The following is an 11924-nucleotide window of genomic DNA, read 5'->3' on the forward strand; positions in this document are numbered from 1 at the left end:
CACAATAAACTGTGGAAAATTCTTCAAGAGATGGGAATACCAGACCACCTGACCTGCCTCTTGAGAAACTTGTATGCAGGAGGAAGCAACAGTTAGAACTGGACATGGAACAACAAACTGGTTCCAAACTGGAAAAAGAGTACGTCAAGGCTGTATATTGTCATCCTGCTTATTTAACTTATATGCAGAGTACATCATGAGAAAGGCTAGGCTGGAAGAAGCACAAGCTGGAATCAAGATTGCCGGGAGAAATATCAATAACCTCAGATATGCAGATGACACCACCCTTATGGCAGAAAGTGAAGAGGAACTAAAAAGCCTCTTGATGAAGGTGAAAGAGGAGAGTGAAAAAGTTGGCTTAAAGCTCAACATTCAGAAAACTAAGATCATGGCATCTGGTCCCATCACTTTATGGGAAATAGATGTGGAAACAGTAGAAACAGTGTCAGACTTTACTTTTTTGGGCTCCAAAATCACTGCAGATGGTGATTGCAGCCAGGAATTAAAAGATGCTTACTCTTTGGAAGGAAAGTTATTACCAACCTAGATAGCATATTAAAAAGCAGAGACATTACTTTGCCAACAAAAGTCCGTCTAATCAAGGCTATGGTTTTCCTAGTGGTCATGTATGGATGTGAATTGAACTATGAAGTACGCTGAGCACCAAAGAATTGATTCTTTTGAACTGTGGTGTAGGAGAAGACTCTTGAGAGTCCCTTGGACTGCAAGGAGATCCAATCAGTCCATCCTAAAGGAGATCAGTCCTGGGTGTTCACTGGAAGGGCTGATGCTGCAGCTGAAACTACAATACTTTGGCCACCTCATGCAAAGAGCTGACTCATTGGAAAAGACCGTGATGCTGGGAGGGATTGGGGGCAGGAGGAGAAGGGGACGACACAGGATGAGATGGCTGGATGGCATCACCGACTCCATGGACATGAGTTTACATAAACTCCGAGAGTTAGTGATGGACGGGGAGGCCTGGCATGCTGCGATTCATGAGGCTGCAGAATCGGACACTACTGAGTGACTGAACTGAGCTGAACTGAACTGAATATAAAACTAAGTTACTTAAAAGCCAAAATTGTGAGTTTGAGCAAAGTCCGAGAGATCACAAAGGACAGGGAATCCTGGCGTGCTGCAGTCCATGGGGTTGCAAAAAGTTGGACAAGACTGAGCAACTGAACAACAACAATATATTTTTATACTGAAATCTATTCTTTTTGTCATCTGTGTACTCTTCACTTAATATCCTAGAAGAATTTCTACTGTGTGATTAAGATACAGCCTTTCTTTGAAAAATGTAGAGGATTGATGCCCAGTCCAATGCTTTGTTTTTAGTTAAAGAGACATGGCTGTTAGGGAACATCTTCTCCAGGAGAAAGGTAGCATGAAAACTGACCTCCTTATTGAAAACTACATACATGTAACCATGGTCAAAGTACTTTCTACTATGATCTCTTTCAAGGCTTTGGTGAATTTCTGGTGCCACTGCAAGCTGGTGATAGAAAGAATAAAAATAAAATGTCAAAACTTGGATCACTGTAGCTTGTCACAACTCATCTATATGAATGTATCCTTAAACTTGAGTCTTATTAAATAGGAAAGTCCTAAGAAGACCTAGGCTGATCCAATCCCATGGCTCCAAAGCCAATTAGCCACATTTGGCAGCATGGCCAAGTGAAAATAAAATGCTGGTCAACAGAGAAAGATGAATTTTGTGGCAAAAATACAAAGTCAAAGTAACTGTCATTATGTGTCAATATCCCCTCTTGCCAGAGGTAATGGTGGAAACATGGCTATAGATTGAGCCATTTCTGGAAAAAATTCATCTGGTCAGATTGCACATGATTCATTTGTTTTGAAAAAGGTTAAAATACCAAGGTTGTTTTGAAACTGACTTCAGCCAAAAATCAATTTTTTCACATTAAATTTAAGCTATTATATTTCCAAATATTTTAGAATATTTTAGAAGTGCTATTTAGAATAGCACTTCTAGCTTACTGATATACATAATGCATTTTACATGTTAATTTTCCTTATTTTAAAACCTTTTATTTTGGAAGATTAAAATTTTTATGTTCATGGTCAGTATTTACAAACTGTATATGAGTATTTAAAATTTTATGAAAATAAAGATTTGAGTGTCTATTTTTGGAATCACTGAGATGGAAAGAAGATAAATTAGATTGAATTCCCTTCCCTCCAGGCTGCATCATCCTAGCATGCGTGCATGCTAAGTCGCTTCAGTCGTGTCTGACTCTTTGCAACGCTATGGACTGTAGCCTGCCAATCTCCTCTGTCCATGTGATTCTCCAGGCAAGAACATTGGAGTGGGGTGCCACTTCCTCCTCCAGGGCATCTTCCTGACCCAGGGATCAAAGTGGCATCTCTTGTGTCTCCTGCATTTGGCAAGAGGGTTCTTTACCGCTAGTACCACCTGGGAAGCCCAGTAGCTGGAAGGAATAACTAGTTGGCCTTTGAACAAAGTTTTGATTTACATTTTCTTGTTAACTTGAAATTTTATCTCAACACCTGTAAGATTTTTCTAGTCAAGCCCATGAAGTTTCATTGATTCTTTAATTCAGATATTCAGCAACTATTTCGTGCCAACTGATGAGGTTAGCAAGCAAGCAATGCCATCATTCATTCATCCCATAAATGTTCACTGGCTACCTATTATGAGTCAGGCCTTGTTTTGGATGATTGAGATATATCAAGAAAAAAAATTAGACAAAATTCCAGCCCTCGAGGTGTTTACACCATTCTTATTCAGAGGAGAAGGGGAATTAAATAAAAGATAAGCATAGTATGCACTGCGCATTTTGTTAGAAGGTGAAAAATACTATTTGCAAAAATATATAGCGAGGTGGTCGGTGGAAGGATTGGAATTTTAAATAGAAAAATCATGGTAGGCCTCATTGGGAAGGTAACATTTGAGCAAAGACTTGAAGGAGAAGAGGGGGTGAGTCACGTGTATATCCCCATGGATAAAGGGAGTAGCCTACACAAAGGCACTAGGATAGGATAGGCTGGGCCTGCCACATTTAAGGCCCTGAAGAGAGGTCAGAATATCTAGAAACGAGTGAACAAGAAGAAGCATCAGAGGAGATAAGGGTAGAGAAGTCAGGGGAAAGACCACGGAAAAGTCCATTGAAGGATTCTGGCTTTTATTCTGAGGGTTTTGTCTGAAGTAGTGACATGAAGTGATTTAGAGTCCCCAAAAGTACTCCTTCAAAGGGTTTTGGTATCCTGTACATGTTCTCCTCATTTACTGACCTCCCACATTCCATTTCTGCTATCCAATTCTGATATCTTTTACCTCTCAATGGTAATTCTCCCTTTGAATATCCTCCCCTTTAGTATTTCACATTCACTATTCCTCTACCCTTCACATGAGTCCTTTACAATTTGTATCTCTTTTTAAAACAGTCAGTTAATAATTTTTTCTGCCTATTTTTTCTTTTAATTCCTTCTTTCAAAGTATTTTGCTACCATAGTACAACCAATATGGATAATGTTACCTAATTGTCATAACTCCCCATATTAAACTATATTCAATATCACATGTTCCCACCCATTTCCAAATTAGTGACATTTTCTGGAATGAGTATCTTAACAACTGTGGATAGCATTCTCCTAGGTAATGAGGCAAAGACCTAGGCATATTCATCATTTCCTAATGTTTTTATTTATTTATTTTTAATTAATTTATTTTTTATTGACAGAAAATTGCTTTACTTAATTTTGTTGTTTTCTGTCACACCTCAACATGAATCAGCCACAGGTATACACATATCTCCTCCCTTTTGAAACTTCCACCCATATCACGACCCATCCCACCCCTCTAGGTTGATACAGAGCCCCTGTTTGGGTTTCCTGAGCCATACAGCAAATTCCCGTTGGCTATTTTACATATCGTAATGAAAATTTCCATGTTACTCATTCATATATCTCACCCTCCCCTCCCCTCTCCCCATGTCCATAAATCTATTCTCTATGTCTGTTTCTCCATTGCTGCCCTGAAAATAAATTCTTCAGTACTATTTCTCTAGATTCTGTATATATGCATTAGAATACAGTATTTCTCTTTCTCTTTCTGACTCACTTAACCCTGTATAATAGATTCTAGGTTCATCCACCTCATCAATACTGAATCAAATGTGTTCCTTTTTATGGCCGAGTAATATTCCATTGTGTATATATACCACAATTTCTTTATCCATTCGTCTGTCAATGGACATCTAGGTTGCTTCCATGTTCTAGCTATTGTAAATAGTGCTGCATGAACAATGGGATACATGTGTCTCTTTCAATTTTGGTTTCCTCAGAGTAGATGCCTAGGAGTGGGATTGCTGGGTCATATGGTGGTTTTATACCTAGTTTTTTAAGGAATCTCCTTACCATCTTCCATAGTGGCTGTATCAATTTACATTCCCACCAACAATGTAAAAGTGTTCCCTTTTCTCCACACCCTTTCCAGCATTTATTTTTTGTAGACTTTTTGAAAAGGGCCATTCTGACCGGTGTGAGGTGATATCTCATTGTAGTCTTGATTTGCATTTCTCAAATAATGAGTGATGTTGAGCATCTTTTCACGTATTTGTTAGTCATCTGTATGTCTTCTTTGGAGAAATGTCTGTTTAAGTCATTTCCCCTTTTTGATTGGGTTGTTTGTTTTTCTGGCATTGAGATGTATGTGCTGCTTGTATATTTTGGAAATTAATCCTTTGTCAGTTGTTTCATTTGCTACTATTTTCTCCCATTCTGAGGGGTTGTCTTTTCACCTCACTTACAGTTTCCTTTGCTGTGCAAAAGCTTTTAAGTTTAATCAGGTCCCACTTGTTTACTTTTGTTTTTATTTCCATTACTCTGGGGGGTGGGTCATAGAGGATCTTGCTTTGATTTATGTCATTGAGTGTTCTGCCTATGTTTTCCTCTAAGAGTTTTATAGTTTCTGGTCATACACTTAGGTCTTTAATCCATTTTGAGTTTATCTTTGTGTATGGTGTTAGGAAGTGTTCTAATTTCATTCTTTTATATGTAGCTGTCCAGTTTTCCCAGCGCCATTTAATGAAGGTGCTATCTTTGCCCCATTGTATATTCTTGCCTCTGTTGTCAAAAATAAGATACCCATAGATCCATGGGTATATTTCTGGGCTTTCTGTCTTGTTCCATTGGTCTATATTTCTGTTTTTGTGCCAGTACCCTACTGTCTTGATGACTGTAGCTTCGTGGTATAACCTGAAGTCAGGAAGGTTGATTCCTCCAGCTCCATTCTTCTTTCTCAAGACTGCTTGGTTATTTGGGGTCTTTTGTGTTTCCATATGAATTGTGAAATTTTTTGTTCTAGTTCTGTGGAAAATGCCATTGGTAATTTGATAGGGATTACACTGAATCTGCAGATTGCATTTGGTAGCATAGTCATTTTCATGATATTGATTCTTCCTACCCAGGAACATGGAATATCTCTCCATCTGTTTATGTCATCTTTGATTTCTTTCATTAGTGTCTTATAATTTTCTTTGTACAGTTCTTTTGTCTCCTTAGGTAAGTTTATTCCTAGATACTTAATTCTTTTTGTTGCAGTGGTGAATGTGATGGATTTCTCTGTTGATCTTTCTGATTTTTCATTGTTAGTATACGGAAATGCAAGTGATTTCTGTGTATTGATTTTGTATCCTGCAACTTTGCTATTTTCACTGATTAGCTCTAGTAATTTTCTGATGCTATCTTTAGGGTTTTCTATGTACAGTATCATGTCATCTGCAAACAGTGAGAGCTGTATTTCTTCTTTTCTGATCTGGAGTCCTTTTCTTTCTTTTTCTTCTCTGATTGCAGTAGCTAGGACTTCCAGAACTACATTGAATAATAGTGGTGAAAGTGGACACCCTTGTCTTGTTCCTGATCTTAGCGGGAATGCTTTCAGTTTTTCACCATTGAGAATAATGCTTCCTGTAGGCTTATCATAAGTGGCCTTTACTATGTTGAGATAGGTTCCTTCTATGCCCATTTTTTGAAGAGTTTTAATCATAAATAGGTGCTGAATTTTGTCAAAGGCTTTTTCTGCATCTACTGAGATGGTCATATGGTTTTTATTTTTTCAATCTGTACAATAGATTGACCCGGGCAACAAAGGAAACCAAAAACTATATCTACCAGAACAAAACTAATTAAAGCACAAACTGGAAAACAAAACTAAAGCAAGATGCCAATTGGGGAATAAAGCAATGAAAATAAAACTAACAAATATGTTGAGGGGAAGAAAAGAAAGAAAGAATAGATATGCAAATTTAAATAGAGGTAGATAAAGAAGATTTATATACATTAAAGATTAACTGTAAGGGGAAAAGAACAGTAGGAAAAGCAAACAAAGGAATAAATGTAGAAAAAATTATAATAGGTTTAAAAATTAAAATAAAAAGGAAAAGAAAAAAGAAAAAAAGAGAGGAGGGAAACTCCACAGAACAGCAAAAGCCCAATGTAGAAGAGGTTGATGACAACAATAAAAAATGTGACTGAGGGAAAAGAAAAATAAAAAATTTAAAAAGCTCAAAAGCTTAATTGGATTTCTTAGTGCCAATAAAATAAACTACAACGGGGGGGGGGGGTGGAGAGAAGAGAAAAAAGGGAAAAAATCCAAAAGAATCTACAGAACAAGTCAAAAAATGAGAATAATAAATGTTTTTCTTTAGTCACTGCTATCAGAGTCCTTTCCCAAGCTGGGAATCACAGTCCACCTTACCTCCCTAGGATGCCCTCTAACACTGTACTGATCTCTGGATCTGCTGTGGGGGCCGGTCAGATTCTAATCTGGTTCTACTCCTGCGTGTTGTTGCCTCCAATGTCACAGCTATCAGAACTAGTGCGTCTTCTTTTATGGGAGCTCTTAATGGCCTTTTATATATTCCATAGACACAGAGTCTGCTTAGTTGATTGTGTGGATTTAATGTGCAGCTTGTGCAGCTGGTGGGAAGATTTTGGGTCTTCTTACTTAGCCTGGGTTTCAATTGTGGTTTTATTTCCACCTCTATATGTGCATTGTCCTCTGGGGTTTGCTCCTGAAGCTGCCCTGGAAGGCTTGGGTTTGCCCCTGTGAGGGCCAGGTGTGGAAGTGGTAAAGCTGTTTGGGTCACAGGGGTTCTGGCAGCACCAGGTCCTCAGGGGGGTTGGCGGCTAGGGCAGCAGGAAATATCGTGCTCTAGAAGGGTATGGCAACCAGTATTGGACAATATGCTCCAGTATTCTTGCCTGGAGAACCCCCTCTCTGACAGAGAAGTCTGGCAGGCCACAGTCTACAGGGTCACAAAGAGTCAGACAGGACTCTTTTTTTTTTTGGCCTGTGGCATCACTACCTCAGTGAGAGTTGAATGTGAAGGTGGTGCAGCTGCTTGGCTTGCAGGGACCCTGGCGGTGCCAAGTGTTCAGGGACACAAACTGCCTCCGCAGCAGGAGTTTTAGCCCTGTAAGGGTCTTTTTTTGAGCCTTCTGTAGCTGGCGATCAGAAGGCCTCTTTGGCCAGTCTTTCTCTGTAGCTCCACCCATTCAGGCACTTAGAGGGGTGCCTTGCCTGGGGTCCTTCTCTGTTGTTCTGCGCATCAGACACATAGAGGGCCCCCCCTGACTGGGGTCCTACTCTGTAGATCGGCCCATCAGGGACTTAAAGGGGCACTCTGGGTGGGGCCCTGCTCTGTAGTTCAGTGCGTTAGGCGTTTGATGGGACGGCCTCTCTATTGTCAGCTGCGGATGCTGGCATGTGGAGAGAGAGAGGCTATGGTGATGGCTCCACCCCCTACGTGTGACTCAGTATTGCCTTGCTTCCATGACTGCCTGGCTTTCCTCCACAGGCATTTCCCACCACAGTCTCCTCCCTCACATCCCCTTGATCCGACTCTCCGCAGTCAACAGCAGCGCTCACACTGGAATTGCTCCACAATCCCTAAACTCTAGCTCCCAGCCACTGACCCTTCCAGGAGACCACGGTTCCTTCTCAGTGTATATATGGCTGTGGAAAGGACTGTCTGATTCTCATTCCATTTAGGCTGTCACAGATCAGCCGTTTCACTCTCAGTCTTAAATGTGTCTCCTCTGACTCAGACAGTTGACCCGCTGTGGGCATCGGACCCCTGCTTCAGTTCCCCCACCCGCAGAAGGTAGGTCCAGAATTACTAATACTCCTGTTTTTCCCCCCTAGTTCCTTCGTCCCACCTTTTCTGTGGTTCTATATATCCTTTTCCACTGGTCAGGTCCTCCTGTATGCTCTCAGCTGGTGTTCTGCATGCACTTCTGTGTCTGAAGGTGTATTCCTCTTGTGTCTGTGGAGAGAGATGTACTCCATGTCCACCTACACCTTCGCCATCTTGTTCTTTGTAATGCTGCCCCTAATGTATTTTTGACTGCTGCGTCACAGCCTCTGAGTTTCTGTGCAACCTCTTCTAAGTTTCAATTTTTCTGCTATTTAGCTCCCTATATGGCTAATAAAAAAAACTGTGGTTTTCACGTTTCATTTCCATGTACTCTGAAAAGAGAATAAGGCTGTGACTAGAGTTGCTTTAAAGAACCTGTAATATTGGGTAGAAACAGAAGCAACATTCATTTGAGCACTTTGTGACTTGTTACAGTCCTTTAATTGGGATTTTTAAATTGTTTATTCAACTTATGGCAGTAGAAGACTACCTGTTGCAGGAACGTCCATTGTACCTTGGCAGCTGTTCAGGGCCAATAATCCAACTTCGGTAGACAAGGAAGAGGCCTCTACAAAGGGATCAGAATTGCAACCACATTCTGGAAAATTTTAAGCAGATATACACTGCACCTTGTTTTAGTTTCAGATTGCCCAGAAGATCCTGGGATAATAATCCAAATTTGAGTGACTTATTTGGCAAGTAGAGGGACTACCAAAAGAAGAGTGTGGAGGTAACCCAAGAAGTGGAAGGCAATCAATAAAGGATATAGTATTCCAGCCACCACAGTGGGCAACTGAAGCTTATTCCCATAGGGGACCTCTGGGAAACGGTACAAAACACATGCTTCAGAATTATCCCACCCAAGATGCAAGGAAGCTGGGGTTCAGATTCATTTGTCAGGAGCTGTTTGTGGGTATTAACTCAGTACTTCTGGCATGCCATTTTCACAGTTGGGGTAAGAGGATGAAGAAGACAAGTTCTTGGGCTCATCTGGAAGTTAGAAGTCTGGCAGAGCAAATTGAGACATTTGAGCGATATGATAGCATCTGCTACACATGTGGATCCAGCTCCCCTCCAGGGCTGCATACATGAACTCACAGGTTGTCTGCTGCATATTTTCATAGAACACAACACACATAGATGACAAGGTGAGCGGTGCCCCTCTAGAGTGATACAGCTTGACCACACACTTTGTATCTTGGGCAATGCTCTCTTTCTCTGGTAATACAGGAAAACACACACACACACACACACATATGCCATTATTTAATAAACTCATGAAATACCAATGATAGCCCCTCTTTTTTTTAAAAATTGGCATATAATTACTGTATGATGTTGTGTTAATTTCTGCTGTACAACAAAGCAAATCAGATATATGTATATACATAACTCCTCCCTCCAGAGCCTCCCTCCAAACCCCACCATATCCCACCCCTCTAGGCCATCACAGAACAGATAACCCTTCTTTGATGGTGGGTGTATTCACAAGAATAAGACACACTCTCAATCTACATTAAGCTCAAGGTGTATGAAAAACACAGACATGAAAATAATTATAATACAACAGCTGATAACATTCTTGTTGAAAGCTGCTAATGAGGGATGCTAATATAATTTTGAAAAATCCATGTATCAATATTTAAATGCAGTAGTCAAGTTGGATTCACAAAGCCCAGGCAACCTTGTTTACAAAGTCTTTAACTTGGAACTTTATGAAAACAACAAGAAAACTTGAAAATGTTTGAACTTAGCCATTGACATTGGAACTATGCAATTTGTCACACCCTATCTTAATCCAGTGTTTGACTATTACTCATTTAAGGAATGACTAGAAGAGTAGCCAAGACAATAATGTCTATTCTGATCTCAACTGGGATTCTTATTCTTCTAGGTTTGCTGATTTTTTGTATGTCCCATAATGTTTCATTTTTGTCCCATACAATCTACCCTGGGATGATGTCATTCTGAGAACTTATCTGAAGTCTTTTTGAGGTAAAATCTTTATCATTATTTGCTTTGAGTTTTGTTTCCCTCTAACGTTCTCTTTAAAATGCCTGCATGGCTGTCTTGGTAAGCTTATTATTTTCTGGATGTGTTCTCCTGCCATGGTGAAGGATGGCTCCATTCAGCTCCAGCTGTCCTGAAGATATGCTCCCTAATTAAAGCCTGTGCTCAAAATAAGTCCCTCATTTCACAGTGCCAAGACTCTTCAATATACAGTACTACATAGCAGCTCAACACTGGAGGCTCAATGTTCTGAGGTCATGTGATAATAAAAGCAGGAGCTAGAATTTCCAGTAGATACTGAGTACTCTAACTGTATACTGACTCTACCAGGTAGGTCCTGGTACAACATAAGAGTCTTACTCTGGAATATATTTCCTTGATTTGCCTTTGAGTATAATAAAGATGGCTTTATAGGATTTTTAGACAGACTAGCTAATTCTACAAATACTATAGTTTCTTGGATTAGCCATAGCATTCATTCTCTGGCTTTCCTTCCATGGAATAAGGATGATCCCATTGCCCTTTGACTTTTTTTTTAAAATAAACAACTTCAATAGTAGATCTTATAGAACTATGTAGATATTTCCCGAGTTTTGAAAAACTTGCTAAAATCACTACAAAGTATACTTATCACCATAAATTGGAAAATTATTACCAATTTACACTTGCTTATTTAACTTGTATGCAGAGTACATCATGCAAAATGCCAGAATGGATGAAGCACAAGCTGGAATCAAGATTGCAGGGAGAAATATCAATAATTTCAGATAGGCAGTGACACCACCCTTATGACAAAAAGAAAAGAGGAACTAGAGAGCCTCTTGATGAAAGTGAAAGAGGAGAGTGAAAAAGCTGGCTTAAAACTCAACATTCAAATACAAAGACCTGAATAGCCAAAGCAGTCTTGAGAAAGAAGAATGGAGCTGGAGGAATCAACCTTCCTGACTTCAGGTTATACCACGAAGCTACAGTCATCAAGACAGTAGGGTACTGGCACAAAAACAGAAATATAGACCAATGGAACAAGACAGAAAGCCCAGAAATATACCCATGGATCTATGGGTATCTTATTTTTGACAACAGAGGCAAGAATATACAATGGGGCAAAGATAGCACCTTCATTAAATGGCGCTGGGAAAACTGGACAGCTACATATAAAAGAATGAAATTAGAACACTTCCTAACACCATACACAAAGATAAACTCAAAATGGATTAAAGACCTAAGTGTATGACCAGAAACTATAAAACTCTTAGAGGAAAACATAGGCAGAACACTCAATGACATAAATCAAAGCAAGATCCTCTATGACCCACCCCCCAGAGTAATGGAAATAAAAACAAAAGTAAACAAGTGGGACCTGATTAAACTTAAAAGCTTTTGCACAGCAAAGGAAACTATAAGTGAGGTGAAAAGACAACCCCTCAGAATGGGAGAAAATAGTAGCAAATGAAACAACTGACAAAGGATTAATTTCCAAAATATACAAGCAGCACATACATCTCAATGCCAGAAAAACAAACAACCCAATCAAAAAGGGGAAATGACTTAAACAGACATTTCTCCAAAGAAGACATACAGATGACTAACAAATACGTGAAAAGATGCTCAACATCACTCATTATTTGAGAAATGCAAATCAAGACTACAATGAGATATCACCTCACACCGGTCAGAATGGCCCTTTTCAAAAAGTCTACAAAAAATAAATGCTGGAAAGGGTGTGGA

This window comes from Cervus canadensis, chromosome 12 (genome assembly GCF_019320065.1).
Source record: "Cervus canadensis isolate Bull #8, Minnesota chromosome 12, ASM1932006v1, whole genome shotgun sequence".
NCBI classification, from domain to species: Eukaryota; Metazoa; Chordata; class Mammalia; order Artiodactyla; family Cervidae; genus Cervus; species Cervus canadensis.